A 19,494-nucleotide genomic window follows, 5' to 3' on the forward strand; every position below is an offset into this window, starting at 1 on the left:
GCTTACAACTTTAGTGTGACAACTTGGGGAGGCACCTTGGTCCTGTCAAATCAGTAAAGAATTAAGTCTTCATGATCGTTTGAGTTACATTAATACCTTTCACAAAAGTACCCCTCATTCCCCACTCCACTCCATCCTTTCCCAATCCTAGGATTTATTTTACTCAAAGGATCAAGTCAAGCTTCAACATATGCTTTTCTAAGGTCATCATTGCTACTCTCACCTAATCATCTTTTCTTCTAGATTTAGCATTTCAAGAAAAAGGCAAAGAAGAATAATTGCACATAAATGTGGACTTATACAATTTTAAAAATCATTTCAAAATTAATTTAAAGTGGCATAAATCTAAGCATGTTTGAAGGCAAGTAAAAATTCTGTTTCTGGGTCATATTTAGCATTAAAAAGATTCATGCTGCTCAATGTTTCCAAATATTTTATTTCCATTTTCCATTATGGGCTAAAATGCAGCCACCAAACAGCAAATCTTTCAGCTAAGAGCCTCGCAATATGAAACTTAAAACCAGTTATACAAAGAGAACAGAGGACTAGGAAAAGAACTCAGGAATATGGAGCACATTTAGCTCCCCAACCTACCCTAGTCTCCAAGGACACCTTAGTCAGAACGAGCTATTTCCTGATCCTGAATAGTTCTAAATTTTATGTGATTTAGGAATATTCCTAAAATTTGAATGAAAAATTCAAATAGTGACTATGTTTATCTGAAAGGTCAGGACTTAGGTCAAAGTGGATGAGAACTCTCAATAGAAAATTGGAAATTTAGCTCAGAGCTGCTCTTAGCTTCTCTCCTGGAGTGTCAAATTATATCTATCAATCTCAGGTTAAGTCTAGAGAGCCACTTCATTCTTGATAGGGCACAAGAACATGGAAGTTTTTAAAAGTATTTTATTGATAATATTTTTATTCCCATCTCAAATCACATTAAATTTCAGCATTTTATACCATAGTAGTTAAATGTCTTCCTTTATTTGGATTATCGAGTTTTGCAAATTTATCAAATATGAAAGAAACATCAGTAAACATCATCTATACATCTCTATCTCTATAGGTCAAAAAGTTTTTTTTTTCTGTTTAATTGCTTTTATATTTCAACCTTTCACTATTCAAAGAAGAAATGGTGTTTTTTGTATTTTAAAAAATGATATTCTCCTCCTGATGTTAGATATTACTATAACAACTAATTTAATATACTATAAAGGTCTGAAAGATAAAAACTAGAGATCTTATTATGGGAGAATTCATAGATAGACTAGAATTTATTCACAATATCCTCTCTATTGCTTCTGAAATGCAAAATAAAACATAGGAGAGAGGAGAGAAGGCAGGATAGAGAATGTAATGGGGAAAGTATGAGGTTTGTCTCAGTATCTTGAGTGAAAAAAGTATCTCATTTTAGCAAGGCCCACAAGTAACCAAGACCTGATTTTAAACAAGATTAGTAGACTGTGACTCAATTTTTAACGATCTAATCCATAGAGGTCATTCCAGGGATTGTGCCCTAAGGTCTCCCCTGGAAACTTCAGGATTCCAAGGATATGGTGACTGATTGTTTTGACCTTTTACTAAGTATTGAATTTCCTGGCTACTTCTGGCTTATCACTAAAAGAACTTGTGGAAAAAACCTGCATAACTAGCTATTGCAGTGGATAGAGAACCAGGACTGGAGTCAGGAAGAACTGAGTTCAAATCCCACTTCATGCACTTACTAACTGTGTGACCCTGAACAAGTCATTTAGGCTTATTTGCCTTAGTTTCCCCATTTGTAAAATGAGCTGGAGAGGAAATGGCAGACATATTCCAGTATCTTTGCCCAAAAAAACCCCAAAAGAGGTCACAAAGAGTCAGACGTGGCTAAAAATTACTAACAACAGCTCTGAATATTTTCCCATTCTGTGACTGAAAAGAGAATAAATAATTAGATTCATCAAAAGAAAAAACTGTGTAAGGGATAAAGGATAAGAATAGGTAAATGAGCAGTGCTAGTTCCTCCTCTGTTCCCCAAGAAGCAGGTGACCTCTGAGCTCAACCAGGAGGCCCTGGAGTTTGGGCTCCTACAAGCTTATATGTATTTTCTTCTCTCCCTAAGTGGCCTTATGAGTTTGAAAGGTCAGTGAATATAGCAGTGTCAATGAGCTCTCCCCATCCATACATACATTTATATGCAGTAACCGACAGCTGGATTATATCCTCTCTGCAACAGAGAGAATGACCATTAACAAGAAGATTAACTCAAATGTACTTCATTTACTGGCAAATATGTACCAAGGGTTATTTGAACATTGCCTTAATGATACTTGAATAATTTCTTGAGCTTGAACAATGTTACTTGAAAAAAAATTGAAATAAAATATAGATTTTATTAATGGTATCATAAACTGCTTTATGTTCTAACAAAATTTAAATATTTGCTTCTCCACTCCTACCCTTAGCAGATTGTAACAGTAGTTATTAAGCAATTGAATCCTGTTCTTTCAATGTATGCTAGTGATTGATTTTTTAAATGTTTATTCTTTCTTATGTGTTTAATGAGGGTCTGGCACATGTGTAGAGCCCACAAGTTGCTAAAAATGGCAGTATCCATGTGAAGGATGCTAGATAGCTGCTTCTGGGAGAAATGTGAGACTAAAGCACGTGTGGACATTAGATAGTTGGCCTACCATGGGATTAGGATGAGCTTTTTTCCATTGTTTGCAATGCCAGAATTATAGCTGTCTTCAAAAGATCACTTTTCTAGAGGCAAAGAATTGGAAATTGAGAGGATGCCCAGCAACTGGGGAATGGCTGAATAAATTGTTGCATTATGTATTATATATTATGAAGGAATTATGATGAGCAAGATACTCTCAGAAAAACTTAGAAAGACTTCCATAAGCTGATGCAAAATGAAATGCACTCTGTGTAAAGTAACAGCAATATTGTAAGATGATCAACTATTGAATGATATAACTATTTTCAGTAATATAATGACCCAAGACAACCCTATCTATACCCAGAGAAAGAACTGATAGTATCTGAATGGAGCATTTTTTTTTACTTTGTTTTCCTTGAGGGTTATTTTTGCTCTATATTCTCTATCTTCATTATATTCCATGAATATTATGGAAATGTTTTACATGATTACACATGTATAATCTATATTAAATTGTTTGCATCATCAATTTGGAGGGGAGGGAGGGAGGAAGAGAAAAAATCTGGAACTCAAAATTTTACAAATGAATGTTAAAAATTGTTTTTACATATAACTGGGGAAAAACAAAATACTAAATAATTTTTAAATGATCATGATAAAGGCCCCCTTTCTAAAATACATAGAGAATTGACTCAAATTTATAAGAATTCAAGCCATTCTCCAATTGATAAATAGTCAAAGAACATGAACAGGCAATTCTCAGATGTAGAAATTAAAATCACTGTTGATCAGAGAAATGTAAATTAAGACATCACTGAGACACATCTCTCAGATTGGCTAAGATGAGAGGAAAAGAATGACAAATGTTGAAGAGGATGTGGGAAAACTGGGACACCAATACATTCATTGTTGGTGGAATTGTGAATGGATTCAGCCATTCTGGAAAGCAATTTGGAACTATGCTAAAAAAAATTAAAAGTAAGTAAATAAATAAATTATCAAACTGTGCATTCCCTTTGATCCAGCAGTCTTTCTACTGGGCTTATATCCCAAAGAGATCTTAAAGGAGGAAAAGAGACCTGCATGTGAGAAAATGTTTGTAGCAGCTCTTTTTTATAGTGGCTAGAAACTAGAAACTGAGAGGCTGCCCATCAGTTGGAGAATGGCTGAATAAGTTATGGCATATGAATGCTATAGAATATTATTATTCTGCAAGAAATGATTGTCAAAAGGATTTCAGAGAAGTCTAGAGAGACCTACATGAAATGAAGTTAAATGAAATGAGCAAAACCAGGAGATCATTGTACACGGCAACAACAATACTATATGATGATCAGTTCTGATGAACACAACTCTTTCCAACAAGGAGAAGATTGAGACTAATTTCAATGATCTTGTGATGAACAGAGCCATCCACACCCAGAGAGAGGACTGTGGGAAGTGAATGTGGATCACAACATAACATTCTCACTTTTTGTTGTTCTTCATTTGCATTTTCTTTTCTTATTCTTTTTCTTTCCTTTTTGATCTTATTTTTCTTGTGAGAAAGATGATTGTATAAATGTGTTTACACATATTGGATTTAACATATATTTTAATATGTATAATATATTGGATTTCTTGCCATCTGGGGAGGAGGTGGCGGAAAAAGGGGGAAAATCTGGAATACAAGGCTATGCAAGGGTCAATGTTGAAAAATTATCCATGCATATGTTCTGAAAATAAAAAGCTTTAATAAAAAAAATGATCATGAATCAATACCAGCCATGAGACAAGGTAACTCTTTCATTCATAATTACCTTGAGAAAATTATTTTGTAAGAGGAAGGACTATAGAGCCTTCTGCCTGTAAGGCCGAATAGTCCCTGAAAAATGTGTCAAGGTCTTGTATCTTTTCACTCATTTTTTTTTTCTATTCTAGGTACAGGAAGTAGAATCCTCCATCTAGCCCCAGCAACTCAAGCCACAAGGACCCAGGAAACCAGGTATTCAGACTGAAAATTGCAGCTATCCCAGCATCTATACCCTGAGGAGCAAGACTTCAGGAGTCTATCCTCAAAGAAGACAGTAGACATTCTGGTTTGAGAAATGAACCTGGGAGACCAGGGTTTTGAAGGAACTGAGCTAAATTGTGAAACTTGTCTTTACCGCCACCACTTCCTCCAGGTGATGTAGGACAAATTATGTCCCTGAGGTGTTTGGGGGGGAAGGTGTTTGTTTGTCCTTTCCTGCTATACTTGTAAATACTTCTTCATAAAAGCTACCTGATGCTAAGTAGTTAAATAGAAGTGGGATGCTAGTTAATGGACAACTAAAAATGTGGGAAGAAGAGGACTTGAGATGGTGGCAGAAAAGGGAGACAATATCACAATCCAGCAGGGTACCTGAGGGAAGACAAGCCTGGACCCTGGAGCGTGGGGCTCTGGCATGTGTATAGGTTTAAAGTACCTGTCTCATATCCAAATAATATTATATCTCGACCCCTAGAAATGTGTCATAACCCAATTGAAGAGTATGATATGGAGAATCCTAATTCTCTGACTTAAAGAACAAACTTCTAAAACTCATGACTGTGTGCAGGACAGAGAGGAATAAGAGCACCAGCCCCAGTGAGCCTAGCAGCCATCCCTGAGGCTAGAAAGCTAGACAAATAAGGGACCATTTATGTGGGTTTGTTTTTAAATGGTTCTATCCAGTTTGACCCGTTTTATCAGGAATACTGTTCAATCTACCAAGAAAGCAGTGCCAACCCAGCTACCTTTTAAACGTGAGGCTGCCCCCTCCTGGGCCACCCCTCCCCTTAATAAACTGGATTGGATTACACGGGCAATATTCTTTGCTTATTACCTAGCAATTCTCTTCCGTTTCTTAGGCATCAGGAATAAACCAGTGATTTAGAGGCCTAAGAGAGAATTTCTGGTCTAGGACGGACCTGCCCCTGGATTTAATTTGTGAAATTACTGAGCCGGAGTTGGGATTTTACCCAACTTTGAGAAAGAAATTACCGACATTCCAACTCAATCAATTCATCCCACAAGCTATTGTGATCGCAGGCACACGCTAATATTTCAGAAAAAGAATTTGATTTTTTGAGATGATTGTATTTTTGTGATTGTTATTTTTAATAACTTGGTTAAATTTTTTTCTTCTTTAGTTTGTTGAATAGAAATGACCTTTGTGATCGCGTATTCAATACTTGCTAGCCTTCACACCTTAAGGAACTACGTTTCAAACACCTGTGGTTGTGATTAGAGCATCCCTGTGTGGATGCTCCTGAAGTTGGAGTCAGAGGACCCTTCCAGCAGTCTAGCCATGACTCTATGTCCGGGTGATACGTTCCGAAATTCTGCGCGGTTTGGCTGGCCTCTGAGGCTCGCTGCGTGGGAGCCCTGCCGGCGGAGAGATGGGTATCATCATCGCTTCTCCCAGTCCCAAGGTGGGCGATGTCCCTGCTCCTTCAGTGTGCACGCCCGGCTCTGGCCACGAGGAGGCGTCTCTCGTCACCCAACCTTGCTGATGGCAAAGTAAAACCGGCTGCGGTGCCAGGGAACTTTCTCCAGCGGCCCTAGCTCCGGGCTGTCGCCAGCGCGTGCAAGGCAAAAAGGTCTGTTTCCAACGCAGCCTGGGAAGGGAGAGCAGAGGATGTGGGGGAGGGGTGCGACTTTTCCTCCACTTTGTTTGATATCCCAGCTGGCAGAGGCAGGAAGACTGGAGAGGTCGGAGGCACAGAGCGGGACCTCGCGCCAGGCTCGCTGAGGCTCCCCTGCTGAGTAAGGGAAGTTCAGCCTTCTCCCCCGGCTGCCCACAGTCATCACCTGCCCCCTAAGCTAGCTCTGGGACGCCCGAACAGTGTGGCAGGGAGCACAGCATCTCCAGCCCCACAAACGCTCCCCTCTCCAGCCTCAGGCCTCGCAATCTACACTGCGCTGGACTGCATTCCGTCTACTGCTCCTCCAGGCGATCCTCGAGTCCCCAGGGTTCCCGTTCCTTGTCTCCTCTCTGCTGGGCTTGTCTCCTGTACTTCTGAAATTTACCCTGAAACAGCGGTTCTATCCCCACCCTCCCTCCCAGTGGATCTCCTTGCTGCTAGTTTCTTTTCTGACCTGTTTTGAATTTCATTAAAGACACATTTTTGTGTCTTGAATCCTGTGGAAGAGTTTTGTATGGACATCTTATCAGAATAATGCTTTATAAATGCATAAGTTACAAAGGGTTACAAAGGAAGTCAGTTATGATGAGAAATAATCCCCAAGGCAGGCAGGGAGAAGGTGCCCGTAGATCATTTTAGCTTCCTAGTTCCACCCTCTGGGGAGGCCGATAGTCTGAAATCTAAATTATGTCAAACCCGGAGACTCACCGTCTGTAGGGGTCTTGAGCAGCCTCACTTTGCCATGTCCTGTCAGGAATCCCAGTCACGTGCCTGAGTTAAATGTTCCCTATAAAATCTACTTACGCTGCTACCCTCTTTTGGGTCAGGCTTTATCCCGCCCCCGTTCCTGGTGAGGTGTCTCCCAACCCCACCATGGCTTGTGGTGTCTCTCCTGACTCCTCCTTATAATTAGCTAACTTCTGGGGTGCTAAGTCCCTTTCAGGATTTAGCCTGTCAGCTAAGGGCATGCCCCAACCTCATGAAGTGTTTCTTTCCTCTGGGTAATTGTAAGTTCCACTGAGGAACTTGTCTTTCATATGCTCTTACACTAACTCTTTTAGGGTGCTAAGTCCCTTTCAGGATTTAACCTATCAGCTAAGGGCATGCCCCAATCTCATGAACTGTTTCCTTTCTCCTGGTAAATTGTAAAAATTGTACACAGTTATAGCAGGATTATGTCATTATAAATTGTGATGAACTTGGCTTTTATCAACAATTTGATGATTAAAGACAATTCCAATAGACTTGGATTGGAAAACTCCAGCTACATCCAGAGTCCCTAGCCACCCTGGTGCTAAATGTGGATCAAAGCATAGCTTTTTCACCTTTTTTTGTTGTTGTTTGCTTTTTCTTTCTTGTGTGTGTGGTTTTTTTTTCCTCCCCTTTTGGTCTGACTTTTCTTGCACAACCTGACAAATATGGAAATATGTTTAAAAGTATTTGTACATGCGTAACCTATTTTGCTGTCTTGGGGAAGGGGGTGGTAAGGGAGAGAGAGGAAAAAAATTTGGAACTCAATCTTACAAAAATGAATCTTTACATGTATTTGAAAGAATAAAATAATCATTGGGGGGAAGAATCCCTGCTTTAGAGTATTAACTGTTGAGGTTGGGAAGGGGACCCCAAAAGTTTGGGGCCACAGACCCATGTTGTGAGGTGTCTCAAAAGAATTTGCAGGCTTGAATCCATTTCCTAGTCAAAAGGCAAAGCTTATTGTAATTGTAACCCCAATTGCAGTGGGTTAAGTTCCAAAAGAAATGAACAGAGCGCTGAGAGAGGACAGCTTTATCCAGCTTTCTTTCCTTGACATGCTAATTCTGTGGCCCAGAGGTAGGGCTAGGGCTAGGGAGTGGTCTCCCGAATTTGGTTCTCACTGACCAGATAATCAGTCAGCAATGAATTGAGGAGTAATCTATTTGAAATCAGAGTGTTGTTCTTAGATTGGGAGTGTGGGAGTCCCTGAGGCAGACTCCAAAGCCAGAAAATTTAGGATTACTGACATGGTTAGAACAAAAGCCCCCCCCTCCCTATAATCAGGGGACCTCAAAATCATTGCTATATTACATCATTAACTATCTCCTGTAATTTTTTCCCTCTGACCTTCAACACTTATGCCCTGGAAAAAGCTGGAATCTAGGGAAAGGGAGACAAAAAGTAGGGGAACATTCAGGGGTTGCCATAGTCAAATAATTTAAAATTAGGTGGCCACTTGCCAGTGATGAGCCCTGTCTACACTTAGGCAAACTGGTTCCCAGAAAGTAGCCTTTGTGTTCTATAATATAGTCTTCTGGGAAGTGGTAATCTTTTTTTATAAACAGACTTATTAGTGCCAGAAAATTCCATTGCTCAAGGCATGCAGGTATTTATTTTGGGATAAGGCAAGTCCCAAGTGCACAGTGGAGACTCCAAGAAAGCCTCTAGTGGATAGTAAGATGCACCCAAAGAATAACATTTTCAAATCTTGCCTAGTGGTCATAAATTCCTTAGTCTGGCTGTCTTCGGGCCTACAAAAATTTCCCAGGTTCTTCTTTGGTTATTTTATCTGCTAGCCCAGACTCTGTAACCACAAGTTTTCTTAATTATCCAAATGCGCTCCCACCCCTCTTTTTTTAACTTCTTTATCTTCTTTCCTTCCTGTCTTTTTTCTACCAAATGTCTCCTTCCCTCTCCTTTCTCCTCTGCCTCCCTCTCTTTCTTTTTCTTTCCTATTCTTCTTTCTTTCTCTTCAAAATACATTTTATTATTCTAATAAAAAAGAACTTATTGTTAAAAAAAAAGATTGAAAAGTAAGAAGGGGGCTAGATTTATGAAGAACTTTCATTTTAATGCCCTATCAAATTGTAATTGATCCTGGAAACAATAAAAAGTCACTAAAGTTTCTTGCTCTCATCTTTGAAAGGTGATCCATGTGCAGTAATAGTTTCAGACCCTAGGAGAGATCCTTCAAACAAAGGAGATAGAAATGACTTTGGGAAGCAGTACACATACAGAGGATCTGACTACTCAATATATACCTAACCAGAGACTTTGGGGAATTTCCTGATGGATGAGACTGAGGAATTGAGCTGAGATATCTCACTCCCAGTGGGAGAGCTCATTTATTTTTCTGGTATATTTTAACCTGTATAACTTTTCTAACTTCTGTTAGTTATTTGTTTGAATAAGTGGGTTTACTTCCAAATTTACTATTAAAGATAATCTTTTATTTAACTAGGAAAGGAGTTAAACTTAGAGCATAAACTTGGGTCCTTATGCTTTAGGATATAAAGACAAGAAAAGTGACGAACATAAGAACAAAATCATTTCCCTGGACTAGCACAATTTGGGGGTGAGGGAAAAGATAAGTGTAAATCTAGTTTAGTTTTTGAGGAAAGCAGAACTACCAGTCTTGTGACTTCAGTCTCTATTCCCCTACAGACAGGAATCAACATTTCCCTTGGAGGACAAAAGAGATTTCAGGGTTATATATTGATATCTTCCTCTGTAAATTGAATTTAGACAAGCCCATGTAGACAAACATACATATAACCTACATAAGCAATTTACACCCTACACAACAGGAAGTGAGAAAATTAGTGAAGATAGTATTGAGTTTAGGGGAGGAAAAAAAAGGAATTGAAAGTTCCCAATAGATGTCTTGAATATTTTTAGTAAAGGGGGGAAGGCATGGCTATCTCCTATGAGTGGAGATCCCAGTGGTTTTGATGAGATTGGGATGTGGCATTAAATGACAGGATTCAGTAGCAATTCACATGTGAAGAATTCACAATACTTTTCTCCATGGTAAAAGGTATCTTGAGAAGAGGTCATAGACAAAATGAAGAGGTAAAATAAACACTAGAAATGACAAATATGAAACAGTTTGGAAAAGTTAGTTAGCAAGTTATATAGTTATATATAGTTAGCAAGGAAAGGAGTTTTAACAATTATTAAGGGAAAAGACAAGTTCTCCAGTGGGAATCCACAATTAACTAGGACAAAGGGAATATGCCATCAGGTGGGAGTGTGCCATTAACTGGAAAGCTAAATGCATAGGAGTTTAGCATCCTAAAAGAGTTAGTTAGCTAGTTATAAATAATTATAGCAAACAAGGAGAAAGATATCATGAGGCATGGGAAAGGGGTGAAGAGAAAGACACTATGGCCTCATAGGCTAACCCCAAAAGGGGTTCAGTAAAGATGGCATAGGCCATGGACAGATTTATAGGGGAAATTTAACCTCTGCTATGGACTCTCTGAATGGATACAGTAAGGTGGGGTTTCCCAAGACTGAGCTGATCCCCATCAGTGTCCTTCCCTGCTTGCCTCAGGGCAATTATTTTATATAATCTTATCAGTATTTCTGGCTGTCTCTGCCAACCTCACTTTACCTAGGACCTCATCTGTTTGAGTTGGGAATTAAAGAGAGCGTCATTCCGGATAATGGAAAAAGATGAAAAAATAATTGTTGAATAATTTTATCAACAGTGAGGAAGTGGCTTAGGTGTGTGAACTATAAATTTATAGTAAATGAAATGAGTATGATTTAATAATTTTCTCCATCAACGCTCATCAGCACTAAAGAAGAAGAAATTACATGGTGATTGTTACACTGAGCTTGGGCTGGAAAAGATAAGAATTAGACAGTCCAGGACATTAATGGAATTCTAGAGAAGTTGCTAATAAACAATTGAAGTGGTCAAATAGGAAAGGAGGCATAATAACCATAATAAGGGAAACTGACTAGAGAGTAAGTGAGGGAGTGAAGGTCATTGTGAGTATAAAATTCAAATATAGAATGAGCAAGTGAAGACTGGGAGGTTGTGATCAAAGAATGGAATGTTAGAATTGAAGGTCATGGATTCTGTGTGATAGTGAAACTTAATATATCACTGAGAAGAGGTGGAGACAGAAGGATCCATTCATTCCTGAAAAACAATTACACATCTACCTTTTTGCCACTATTGTTAAGAAAACATAATTTTCTCTGTCTCTGTCTGTATTGTGCCTCTCTGTCTCTGTCTTTCTGGTGTTTCTTTGTCTCTATCTCATTTTCTCTCTGACTCTGTGTGTGTTTCTCTGTATCTGTTTTTATCTGTCTCTGTCTCTGAGTCTGTCTCTGTGTCTATCTCTCTTTTCTGTCTCTGTCTCTGTGTGTCATTGTCTCTATCTCACCTTTCTCTCTATGCCTCTGTCTCTCTGTCTCCCTCTCTGTTTCTGTGCCTCAATCTCTGTCTCTGTCTCTCATTCTCTCTCTGACTGTGTGTGTCTCTCTGTGTCTATTTTTATGTCTCTGTCTCTATGTGCTTCTCGGTCTGTGTCTCTGTTTCTGTCTCTGAGTGTCTTTGTCTCTATCTCATTTTCTCTCTGACTCTGTGTATGTCTCTCTGTGTCTGTTTTTTTCTGTCTCTGTCTCATTTTCTCTCTGACTCTGTGTGTGTCTGTCTCTGTTTCTGTCTATTTCTGTCTCTCTGTTTCTGTCTCTGAGTGTCTTTGTCTCTATCTCATTTTCTCTCTGACTTTGTGTATGTCTGTTTCTGTTTCTCTTTTCTGTCTCTGTATGTCTCTCTTTTCTGTCTTTGTGTGTCTTTGTCTCTATCTCATTTTCTCTCTGACTCTGTGTATGTCTCTCTGTGTCTGTTTTTTTCTGTCTCTGTCTCTCATTTTCTCTCTGACTCTGTGTATGTCTGTTTCTGTTTCTCTTTTCTGTCTCTGTATGTCTCTCTTTTCTGTCTTTGTGTGTCTTTGTCTCTATCTCATTTTCTCTCTGACTCTGTGTGTCTCTCTGTGTCTGTTTTTTTCTGTCTCTGTCTCTCATTTTCTCTCTGACTCTGTGTGTGTCTGTCTCTCTTTTCTGTCTCTGTATGTCTCTCTTTTCTGTCTTTGTGTGTCTTTGTCTCTATCTCATTTTCTCTCTATATGTCTCTGTTTCTGTGCCTCTGTCTCTCTGTCTCCGTTTCTTTCTCTGTCTCTGTCTCTCATTCTCTCTGAGTGTTCTGTCTCTATCTGTGTTTCTGTTTCAGTCTCTGTTTCTCTCTCATTTCTCTGTCTTTATCAATCTTCTATCCTATTGTTTATCTTTCTATATGAATCCCTTCTGTTTATCTCATTGCTGTCCCAGGCTCAGCAGGCAAGTCAGTGCTGAGTCACTGTCATCCACCCCCTTTCCTCCTAAGTCCTTCCTGCTCTCCTACTTCATAACCTATTTGGAATAAGACTCCAACCTCCACTCCTACCTTGCCTGTCAATCCTGTCCACTTATGTTGATATCTTATAGCAGGATTTGCTAGCAGGACTGGATTTTGAATATTGCCTATGTGACTTTGACATAGTCACATCTCTCTGAGCCTTAGTTTCTAAAATGAGGACATTGAAGTAAAAGATCTTTAAATTCCCTTCCAGCTCGTAATCCTATGATCTCTAAAAGGTCAGCAGACAGTAAATTGCCTGTGTGTCATCTAATATTTCTCCTTCCCCACCCCCTGCCCCATACACAGAGGGGTCTTGAAGGTAAAACAAGGTCACAAAACATGCCCTCTGGGAAAATCACATAGAAGGATTTGGGGGTGAATTTCTCATTTGTGCTTTGATCAGAATGGGGTTTTTTTGGACTTACTCCATGTCATCCTCAAGGCTTTTTAGCACCAGCTGGCTAAATGCCATATCCTTTTCCCTTCTTGAGTCACTGCCCAGCAATCTACTCTTAGCCTGGCTCAGATATGGAGCAATTCTCCCTAAGGATGACTAAGGACTGGAATTCTTGAGTTAAGGGAAGTCAGGTGGTACAGTAGCTAGAGTGTTGGACTTGGAATCAGTTCAAATCCTACACACTAGCAGTATAATCTTGGATACACTGGAACAGGTGGAACCTCAGTTTTCTTATCTGTAAAGTGGGAACATAACAACATCACAAGGTTTTTGTGAGGATGAAATCATCAACATAGTCAAGGAGCTTTGAAATGCTATATAAATAAAGGATCTAGGATTTATATTTCAAGTATACAGTTTCATTCATATTTACTCAAGTATAACTGAGAAGGCAGTTGAAAAGTCATGTGAAATGAGTAGTTATTTCAGACTGCTCTAGTAAATCCAGATTCTGGATTACAACTAGCCAGGAGATAGTACTTCTTCTCTGGGCATTCTTACATGTGGCAGATTGAGACGACTGAGGCCCCACACTTTCACTTAAAAAAAGCCATGATCTCATCTGAAAAAAAAATTCGTTTATTTTCAATTGTAGGGGAGAAAAGACATTGTTTTATTTGTTCTATTATTACTCTCCATTTTCCATCAGTAGCTCTGTTTGATCTGGATTCTACAAAACATCATCTCCCAACCAGGATAAATTAGTTACTTGAAATCTCAGCACTATGCAGTTTTTGATACTCTCAGTACCCTCTGCCCTCTAATTGGTCCTCCCAAAGCCTCCCTAAATCTAACACTGGGATCTGAACTTTCCAAATAACTTTCCATTTTGCAGCAGCAACTCTGCTTGGTTTGACTTCTTGAATGTCAGGTCCCTCCCCCACTGTGCCCTCCCTGATTTTCAGCTTCCTTTTATGTGTTGTGTCTTTAGATTTTAAGCTTCTAGAGATCAGGGGCTATCTTTTTTTTTTTCCTTTGTATTTCCAGCACTTAGAATTATGTGACTGGCACATACCTGGTGCTTAATAAATGTTCACTGAATTGAATTACTTACAAATTAAAAACTTGTATTTGTATTTTAATGTTGAAATGAAAAAATTAGCCTTGGATACTTGGCTTAAACTACTCTGTTTTTGCTTTGAGAACATTTAATTCACATTCAGTCAAGATGGCCATCTGATGAGCCCCCTTACATCCCTATCCAGTTCCTACATATTGACTACTATATCTTAAATTTGAATCACATAAAATAGTCAATTAATCCAATGAAATACTACAGTAATTTCTTGCATTTTTGAATTGTCCACTACCAAGTCAGCCAAAAGCCCATGAACAATAAGATATTTGCTCATATAATAAATGTACATAAACAAGTCAAAGATCCAAATGTGGTCAGAGATAGGGCAGTGACATTAAATTATAAGACCATGTATACCAAGGAATAAGAGTAGGGTCCCTCAGGAAACTTCCAGGGCACTTAGAAAGGGGGCAGTTAAAAACCCACGATAAAAGACATTAGATGCTACCAGAAATGGTAATGATCAGTATTGTGTGGCAGAACTCAAGATTTTGGGGGTTCTGAGACGACACCAGAGGATCTTTATATACATTCTAGGGTTCTGAACCTAGTTATGTCAAAGTAGGACTGGAGACTGGAACACTGATGGAATTACTACCTGGAGGAGGCAGGGAAAGGCACTGATAGAGATCAAAGTAACCTAGTGGTCCTATGAAGGTCATGGGCAGCTATGCCTCATCAGAAATTCTAGTTATGTCAAACCCCTGAGGTTAAACTTCCTCTGTAGATCTGTGCATAACTCACACCATCTTTGCTAAGCCCCTTTTAGTTATAACCCACCACAATACTCTGCCTTGTGATTAGATTAGATTAGATTAGATTAGATTATAGTGAAGTTCCTCTGATCTGCTTCTCTCTCCCTCCTCCTCCATGCTTTATGGTGTCTTTTTCTTGTAGCTAATTAACTCTTTTAGAGTACTAAATCTCTTTTTCTATTTAGGCTGCCAGTCAAGGGCATACTCCAACTTCATGGGGTATTCCCTTTCTCTTGCTAAATTGTGAGTTTTACTAGGGAACTTGTTTTTTCCATCATTAATTGTTTTAAAACCTCTTTTTTTGCTATGTGCTCTCTCAATTCTATTTCATATTTACCACTTCTGGTGCCTATTGTATCTCTTGATTTTATTTGTAACCTCTTCTCCTAAATAAACCTACCTTTTGCCAAAAGGAATGGCCAATCTCATCATTTAGTTATTGATTGATCATTCCAAGTGTCCAGAAAGGAGTTCAAGTATCCAGGAACCAGTTGGGAATACACAAAATAGGCTTATAATTAAATAATCTTATATAGTTATAATGGTACTTTAATGGAAACATACTTCTAATAAAAAAAAACTAACAAGGCAGAGTAGGAACTTTGAATTAAAAACACAATAGGGTAAAGATAAATTTATTTCAACAATTCAGAAGAGCTGCATGCTGATATAGTATTAACATTGTAATAAGGTTCAGTGATGAACTTCTTTGGAAATGTAGTGAAACCTAAACTTCATAATTTTCTTAAGTGAACAAGATAAATTATATAGAATTTCAAAGGAAGGGCAATAAATAAATACTTGCCCTGGAGTTAGGAGGGTCTGGGTTCAAATTCAGTTTTAGATACTTAATAATTAATAGCTGTGATCCTGGGCAAGTCACTTCATCCCAATTGCCTCAGGGAGAAAAAAAGAATTTCAGAGGAAACCAACTATGGTGAAATACAATTACCAAAATCTTGGAGGAGAGGGAGAAGTCCACAAACCCCAAGTTAAAGCTCTCTGTAAGGAGAAGAAATAAGTAACTTTAAAATATGAGTATCTCCAAAGGGTTAGTAAAGGGAAGGTTAAATGGGAGGGGGGTGGAAGGGTGGAAGGGAGGAAGAGGACTCGAAGGTAGTAAATGGATTCTGTTCTGGGAGTTTTGAGAAAGGAGAAATAAAGGAGGATTAAAAAAAAAAGGATACTTTCAAGTAGAAAGGTAGAAGATGGCAGAATTTGGTATTTTTCATATATAAAGGTAGAGGAAGGGGTGGAGTGAGCGGATCAGATGAACCTCACTCTAATCTGAGGGTTGAAAACACACAAACAGTTTGGCATAGAAATGAATCAAAGTCAACAAGGAAAGGAGCAGGTATTGAGAGAGTGGTTAAAAGGATGGATAACAAGAGCAGGAATAGCCACAAGCAAACAAATATCTTGGTACTGAGTAGGGGATTAAAAGAAAAAGAAAAGAACAGGAAATCCAGGGGGTGACCATACATGGGGAATGGTTGAACAAATTGTAATATATAAATATAATGGAATATTGTTGCATAATGATGAAAGTTAGCCCAGTCGATAGAGTGCCTGGGCCTGGAGTCAAGAAACCATGACTTCAAATCCAATCTCAGACACTTACTAGCTGGTCAAGTTACTTAACCCTGTTTGCCTCAGTTTCCTCATCTGTAAAATGAACTGGAGAAGGAAAAGGCAAACTATCTCAGTTTCTCTGACAAAAAAAATCCCAAAATGGGGTCATGAAGAGTCAGACATTCCTGAAATGATTGAATAGCAAATGAAAGGGATGATCTCAACGAATCCTGAGGAGTATAACCTAATGCAGACTGAAGTGATCAGATCCAAAAGAACAATTTCTACACAGACAACTATATTATTTAAAAATAAATAAATAAAGCCTTTCAAAGATTTAAAAAATTTGGTCAATACAATGACCAACCATGTCTCCAAAGGATGTATGAGGGAGCCTGTTACTCACCTCCTGACAGAGAGGTGTTGGATGGATGCAATAAAGTACATTTGCTGACATATTAAATGTGTGGATTTAGTTTGCTTGAATATGTTTATTTGTTACGGATGTGATTTAAGACAGCAATTTCTAGTTCCAAATAATATTGTTGAGGTTCCAAGGAGATGACAAAGATTGGAGTTTCAGACCGGTGTCATGAGGTGTCTTAAAAGAATTTTCAAGCTTGAACCCTTCTCCAAGTCAAGGGGCAAAGTTTACTATAATTGTAATGCCAATGGAAGGGGGCTAAGTTCCAAAAGAATTTAGCAAAGCACCAGAAGCAAGGAGATAAATTTATAGGAAAAAGAGAGACCAGGAGCTTTATGTAACTTATTTGATAGTTTTATGGCTCTCTGGTAGATTTGAGGGGTGGTCCATTCATTATTGTCTCAGGAATTTTGTTATCATTCACCAACAGATTGTTTATCTAACAGTCAGCAATGATTATAGGACTATACTATAGTATTCCTAAAGCCAGGAGACTTTAGGATTATTGATAGACAAATTGTTAGAGCAATAGCACTCCTAAGGTCAGGGAGCCTCAGTATTACTAATATATCTTCCCTAAAAGCTAGGGGAAGAAATATTACTATAGTATTGCTAAGGCCAAGAGACCTCAGAATTATTACATTTTCCCTAAAAGCTGCACCCCATCAATGTGAGGCACCAAATACTGGGGTTTGGTCATGTGAAGAATTCACAATAGCCTTTCTCTTTGGCAAAAGATGAGTTTATTTAAGAAAAGAGGCTACAAACAAGAAAAAGACAAGTTTCCTAATGGAATTCACAGGAGAAAGGGAATATTCCATGAGGTTGGAATATGCCCTTAATTGGCAGGCTAAATCTAAAGAGGAGTCTAGCACCCTAAAAGTTTAGTTATCAACAAGAAGGAAAAAGACAACAGGAGTCATAGTGGTGTGAGAGGAGAGATACCATGTGGGATGGGGAAGTGGGGAGAGGAAAGACACCAGGAGGCAGAATATAACCCAAAGAGGTTCAGCAAAGATGGAGAGAGTCATGGACACATTTACAGGGGAAATTTAACCTCAGGAGGTTGACCTAACTTGGATTTCTGACTGGACCTAGCATGGCTGGGCTGTCCATGACCTCCACAGAGGATGAGTCTATGAAGCTAAATTGATCCCCATCAGTGTCCTTCCCTGCCTGCCCAGGGGGCAATTCCAGTCATCCTCTGTCAATCACACCTAGTTCTTAATGTTGAGGACCATGCCTAAATGTGAAACCCAGAAAGCCTGTAAAGGATTAAAGGGGACTGCACCATTAAGGGGTGGTAGTAGGTTCTCCCCACAGCTGTGAATCATAATACCCCTGAAGTAATTGCAAATCAGCCTTTACTGAGCAAATGTTGCTTGTGAATTGGGAATGAAATAAATCTGAGGCGAGAAGAGAGGTCAGAGAATTCAACTGCCTCTCAGTCTCCTTGTATGTTATCATCATCTCACATGAAGGGATCTGTTCTGCTAGTCAGAATTAGATTCCCCAGCAGCCACTAGCAGGTGGCTCCAGTTACAACTTAAGATCTTATTAGTTGTGAGGATTTTTTTTCTTGAATTTTCAATTGAGGGTGGGAGAATTGTATTATCAATAATAATAATACCAAAAAGGAAGATCATTGAAGCATTTTTAATATGCAGAAAAAAAAGTTTAGAAGGAAGATAAGATAGTTTTGAAATAATAGGTTGAACTTATTATATGATTTTTTAAAACAGTAAAATAGTAGGAGATCGAGTTTTATAGTTTTTCTTGTATAATCTTTTTATGATATCCTGTGCATATGAAAATACTCACTTTTTTGGTGTTTGAGTTCAAAATGAAAAAAATCAAACTAAAAAAAATTCAAATCACCAAATGTTTATTATGTGTTTGTTAATATCACTAATATAAAATGTAAAATTATGGAAGAAAAAGTGTATTCAGGAAATATTTTTAAAGTAAATGTAATTAGATAAAATTATAATAAATATAACATCAAAGAAAAAGAATTTGAAAACACAGCAAATAATCATCATGAAATGAAACAGAATAATCTTCATAAAATAAAATGCCTCCTCTGCTCCAGGCCAAGTAATGTGAGCTGCTATGCCATTTTAGGGCTGTTTATCTACCTTTGGTGTCTACCTATCACCCTGACTCTCACCTGTGACTCCAATAAACTTAAGCATGTGCAGTGATCACACCCTACTAAACCTGGAGATTCCACAGATATTTACTAGCTGGTATTTCTATGCTTTGCCTATATTGGGTACTAAAAAGGCAATATGGAATTTTCTTCACCCAGAAATTAAAATTGTTTTTCAAAGATGTTTCTATGGAAAGGTCTTCTTGCTGTTACAATAATAATCTACCCAGCAGAAGGTAGAACAATAGGTAGCCTCTCCAGCTTCAAATAATATCAATTTGCTAGCTATTAACCTGTCTGAAGCAGGTGAAAGTATGGTAAAGTCCTCTAGACCTGAATAAAGAAAACAATCACTCTCTAGTAAGTTACTCTATTCTAAAAGCAAATAGATTGTGCAATAGATAGAGCATGAACCTGAAGTCCAGAAAGACCGGAATTTAAATCTAGCCTTAAACACTCTGTGCTAATCAATCCTTCTGCCTCAGTTTCCTCAACTGTAAAATGGAGGTAAAAGTACCTACTTCATAGAGTTGTTGTAAGGATCAAATGAAATAATATTTGTAAAGTCCTTAGCACTGTGACTGATATATAG

Source organism: Sminthopsis crassicaudata, chromosome 3 (genome assembly GCF_048593235.1).
Source record: "Sminthopsis crassicaudata isolate SCR6 chromosome 3, ASM4859323v1, whole genome shotgun sequence".
NCBI classification, from domain to species: Eukaryota; Metazoa; Chordata; class Mammalia; order Dasyuromorphia; family Dasyuridae; genus Sminthopsis; species Sminthopsis crassicaudata.